The sequence below is a fragment of the Calonectris borealis genome, chromosome 26 (genome assembly GCF_964195595.1).
Source record: "Calonectris borealis chromosome 26, bCalBor7.hap1.2, whole genome shotgun sequence".
Lineage (NCBI taxonomy): Eukaryota > Metazoa > Chordata > Aves > Procellariiformes > Procellariidae > Calonectris > Calonectris borealis.
Window position 1 is genome coordinate 3206048 of NC_134337.1, and position 5859 is coordinate 3211906.

A 5859-nucleotide genomic window follows, 5' to 3' on the forward strand; every position below is an offset into this window, starting at 1 on the left:
AATCTGTCCATGTCTTAGTAATGCTGAAGTGGGTTGTGGTGGAGAGTCGTCTCTAGTTCCTTAACGATAAAGAATTAAATACCCAGTTTTATGAAACAGTATTTTTTAAATGCTTATATGTCATCTACTGAGTTGGGCTGGGGGGTGTTGAAGCAAAATCTGCTGCTCTTGGCACCTGGATACTAACATGTCTTGTCTTCTTCAGTCGCTCCAGGTCAAATGAGAGGAAGTAGGACTATGAGAAGGAGCTGTGTACAGGAAGTCACTAGATCTGAGGACAGGAGGAGTATGTACAGAACATTGTTTTGTTTTGAAACTTCATAAAGCTTGGTGCATTTTTAAAATGTTTTAGCTGTTGAACTTGCTTTGTTCCTTGTATCTTGTAACAGGTGGCAAATGTAAAGATGTGAATCTGTATATGGTTCTGAGCAGATCATATGATTTGTAATATTAATCACTTTACAATGTACCATTATACTTTTTTTTTGTTTGTGTTGAATGATAATCGGTTTGTCTTGCATAGATAGAGGAATGTTTCTGTTCTTGACTTGCTGGGGTATGTTTTGCTGGGATTCGGCTTTTGGAAGGCAGCGTGCAGTGAAGATGTGTTCATTGCGGAAGCATGGCTGTGAGCGGTGTTCGTCTGTGCAGAACACGACGTAGATGCTTCATAGTGCAGTTCTCGGGAACAGTCAGGAACGTCGAGCCAGTGGCGTGTGAAGGGAATGACTGAGCTGCAGTTTTATCCAGAGCTCTAGTTCTGACTTCCATTACCTGGAACTGAGCTACTTTATATTATGTGAAATATAAATTTTTAGCCGTAGGGTCAGTTAATTTTGTACTTCATGTGACTAGAGTACTTCTTAAATAGGTGATTGTTTGATTGACCATCTATTCCAGGACCTCTGAATAGACCAAATACACAGCAGAACTGACAACTGGAGTGGATGTGTTGAGTGTAATGGTACATTGTAAAAGTTATGAATTAAACATTTCTTTACTGTACAAGAATTTTCATGTCACTTGTAAAATGTCTTTTGTGAGATCCTTGGGATTAAAGTTTTGGTTACAACTTGTTGTTTAGTATTTAACTTGAGTACCTGCTGTATACATTCGCATTGCAGAACGCGCGCTTGGGTCTTGTGGTGCAACTTGGTTCAAATTGAATGCGCTCTGCAGTGCGGAGTGAAATGACACTCGCCACATCTCACTGTACCACACCTGCAACAGTAAATGTTCCAATGCGGCTCTGCTCCGAACCATCTCCCACCTCGGCGAGGGCAGGGCCTTGCGTTCCCTCGCTGCCATCTAATACCCGTGTTGCAAAGGCAGCCTGGGTGGGCCTAGAGGTGCCAGCTGGACTTCCTGCCTACGGGTGCGCTCTGTAATGCTCAGAAAACTAGCTGGGGAGTCAAAGGTCCACGACGCTTTTTGCATCCTGGATGTGGGTTGGTAACAACATTTAAGGTATTCTTCGTATCGGTTTTGAAATGGCTGGTCTGTAAACTGAGGCTTTGCGTGAAGGTTTCCCTCGGAGTGTAAAACCATGGCATGGCTCGAGTGCGATTGGAGCTCCCAAACTGTCTATTGGCTCCTTTTTTTCCTGTATCCATGAGAAGATGAGCGTGTGCGTTTAGATTAAATCCATCATACTGAAGAGTCTTGTGATTTAATTTCCTTCACTTGTGGTATCCAGGCGGGGACAAGACTATGGCAAAGCTGTGACAGAACGGAATTCTGCTGCTTCATGCGCTGCCTGGGAAGGGGGTGTGTGAACGGGGAGTGTGGGCGATGCGCGGTTCGTCGGTCGGCAGCTGGGTCAGAGGTGTTGCCATCTTGGCTGCTGAGGTATAGCGTCTCCGTTTATTTTTTTTTTTTAATGACTTAGTACTATTTATGGTTGGACTCGATGACCTTAAAGGTCTTTTCCAACCAAAATGATGCTGTGATTCTCTTGACTAGCCGTTCAGCAGCCCCTGACCCAAACAGCACGCTGTGGTAGGAGCGTAACCAACCTCCTGTTCACTGGGAAGCAGGAAGGCTGCAGATGGTGCAAAAGGCACACAGAGCCCTCAATCATCTTAAACTGGGAGTGCTGTGAGCTTAAAAGGTACAGAAAAATACATCATCTCTACTCCTAACCTGTTTGGCTGATGAATTTACTTTTATGTGATGATGGATGCTGCTGCGCAGGGGGTTGCTGCTGGTAGACCAGCTGCTGCTGCTCAGGGTGGAAGCTCAGTCCACCGGTAGTCCTCGGCGTAGAGCTGGGCGGTTTGGTGCGTTCGGTGTGTTCAGCAGCGTGCTCTTCTCGGGAGAGCGGGGCTTCTGCATCAGCCGGCCTGCGTAGGAAGTGTCGGGCTCGCGGCCGAGACGGGGCTCCGAGGCCGTGGGTGCGGTGGCTGCCGCCGCGCACTGTCCCGGCTCCCCGGCAGAGGTCGGGGCGGCCTCACCAGCCGGATGGGGCTCCTGTCCTGATTCCGAATTGGGTTTGGTCTCAGAATGTTGACAGACCAACTCCTCTGGGGGTGTTTGTGTTCGATGAAAGGCAGCTAAGGGCTGAGATGATATCATGTGCCACACACAGCTGTGTTCCCTTTTTTAATATGTGCTTCTACCAGGGTTTTGATTTGTGGAAGGATTGCAGCTCTTGTTGCCTGGGAGCCAGCCTCTCTGCTGGCACGTTGGTTCCTCTTGTGGTTACACGGTGGGGAGGGAACGGCGGGGGACAAGCAGCCTTCAGTAGTTTCAACTACTGAGAGGAAAGGAGGAAAAGAAATCCGAAGCACTAGAGACAGTGTACACTGCGGGGAAGCAGGTTGTGGTTTTCATGCACAAGGCAGTCTGCCGAACTGGGAATATTTATCAGTTTCAGGTTTCTGACTTCATATTTTACTCCTCAGCTGAATGAAGAAGTTGGCCCTGTGGCTGGATCAGAACTGCTGTTTCACAGCAGACTACTGGTTTTACGTAATTGGGTTTTTGATGGGGAACAAAATTAGCAACTTCTAGAGAAAGATGGGGAATGTATAAATACTGGCTGTATACAGCCCTTCTCCCAGGGTATAATTAGCAAGTGTTATTTTTAATGCAGCAACACATTCTCAGGTTTAAGGCTTCCAGTTTGCTTCTAAAGAGGGTGACCAGCCTGGGAGCACTATTGACAGGTAGATCGTTGTGGCTTGTGTTTAAAAAGCCTAATCTCAAATTAAACTTACAAGGAAATGTCTGTTTTGACCTTCCAAGACCAGGAACATCCCTTGCCTCTCCGCAAAGATTCTTAAACCAGGACGAGCCGCTAAGCAATCTGTCCTGGCCAGAAGAGGACAGACGGACGCTGACCAGTGGTTCTTTGGCAGAGCTAGGTGGCTCACACCCCATCCTCAGACACAGCCCTGCTCTGAAGGCTCCCGAGTGACGGCGGAATCTCTTCTGTCTGCTCCTTTCTAAATTGTTTCAGGGCCCGGTTTCCTCGTACTCACACAAATGTGTTAAGCTGCATTTCTTGGGGAGAGGTTTGGCTGCCTCTGCTTTTGCCCGTCAGGAGCATCCCGAGGTTATGACTGTCCGAGTTCCTCAGACGCTCATCAGCGCAGGATCTAAGCACATCCCAGGAACGCGTTAAACGACGTAACTACCCTCTGTTTATGTGCGGTTTGTTCTTTTCTCACACTCTCCCTGGGGACAGTATTGTGTGCAAATGGTTTTGCAAAGAAAGGGATTTTTTTTTTTCTCTTTTTATGTACATGCTGCTCTTTGTTTATGGCAGAGAAGATCATTTTAAGAATGTGCCTTGCACTCAGAAAATGGAGAGCTTAAATATGTTCTTTCTTTCAATGGGATACATACCACCGACCTTCAGACAGGTTCAGCTAACCAGGGTCGTGCTTGGGTGAGAAGCTGCAATCTTACCGAACACCGACAGTGGTTCTAGTTTACAAAATCATGTTTCAGGTATGTTTGGGGAGCTGCTGCAGTTCACCTCCAGAATGAACACGTTGCTGGAGCTGTGCTATTCTGTACTCCACTCACACCCAGAACTCAAATATGTTCTTGATAGAAAATCACTTTCATGCTTCATACTCTCCGTCTTTGCATTTCTTTTGGTTTGGAATCAAAGGAGACATGAGAGACGCTGCACCGTTCCCTCGGGTCTTCCTGCAGCAGCCAGCCTTGCCTGGAAGGGCAGGTTACGCCTCTTGTCTCTGAACGTCTACGTGCTCCCATGGGGACCTGTCAGCAGAATTCACCGCTGGAAGTGACGAGTGCCCTAGCAGTTCTACAGCTTTTTCCTTTTGCTGTTAACATGACTTCTTTTCAATTTCCAGTTTTACTTTCTTTTACTCATGATCCTATTACCACAAGATGCCACAATGTCTCCTGACATAACGATCCATGAAGCATCTGAACATTCGACAGACTTTCTCCCATTTCTGCTGGTTTTAATCACTGTCCCCATACCCGTGTTCAAATCATACCCCCAAAACACTGTCCCAAAACCTCAGCTACAGTCACCGTCATGAAACATCCTACTCTGGTGCTGATGTAGCGCAGCGTCGCTTAGCTGGAAATAAAAAAAGTGGAAAAAAATGGAGCATCAACCCCTTTTGCAAACAGAAGGCCAAAGGGCCGAAGTGCAATTCCAGTAGCTCCGGTTTGACCTTAGATCCTGCACAGCGAGGCGAAAGCGCAGCACCCGACACCTGCCATAAAGAGGCGGGTCTCAGGTTCCCTGTTGCTGAAATGCAGCTAGCTCCAATTTCACACCTCAACCTGCCAAAAATAGGCAAAATACAGACAGTTTTCACTTGCCGACTATTGCAGTTGCTGAAGCTGAAGCAGCATCCCAGCCTGCCAGCCCACGCAAGAAGCGTTCTGGCTTCCTAGAAGTACTGTCACTGTCTCAGTTTTCTGTTTCATTTCTGAAGTTTCACTGAGGCTCTACCATTAGTTACGTTCTGTTAGTGCCCTTCATACAAATGCTGTTGTGGACTAAAATAAACACGAGATCCAGACAAATATAAAATAGACTATGCAATAGGAACGCTATGTTCCCAAGTGATTCATTCATCTATTATTTAATAATTTAGTAGCTGACATAACTTTTAGTTGAACAAATCTTCACATTGATTCGAGCGGTGTTTCTGCTCGGTCCTCAAAGTAATTGCAGCTGTCAGATTTTCTGTGGGAGTAATCCCAATCGGAAAAGGGAAATGTACCTCCTTCCCAGCTAGATTCTGCCACCGATTTCAGTGGTATCACTCCACAACCTCCCTGTGGCACCCCAGGATTCATCCCGTTACAGTCGGAGTCAGACTGTCCTGTCCTTGGGCACTTCGCTGGACGACACACGAACCGCGGACAGGTTGTGATGTACCGATAGCACGTGCAGATGCCTCGCTGCTGCCCGACGCCACTGGCAAAGCAGCCCGGCGACGCGCGCCGTGGTGTGAAAGGCCCTGGGCAAGCTGCAGCCCTCCGTCGGGAGCCGCGGTATCAGGGTGGAGCAGTGGTATCAGGGTGGGGCACCGTGTCACCCTGGGTGTCACTTTGGAGCCGGCTGGAAGATCACTACTGCCAGCTGTGAGAGAAGCGTTATCTCTGCCGCGTGCAGAGGCTGCTTTGATGAATATTCAGCAATATTCAGCGGCGTCTCTGCGAGGAAGCCCCGCTGCTCCGCCCAGCCTTTCCCCCACCACTGCCGACGGAGGGCTCGCAGTTAGTGTTTGCTATAAAATGTTTGCAGTCACTCATTTCTGACTAATACGGACATTATTTGCCGTCGCATTAAAACGTGGTCGGTCACTGCAGAACGCCCGCTGGCTGGACTGGGTGCCGTGCTTCCTGGTGCTAGCAAAC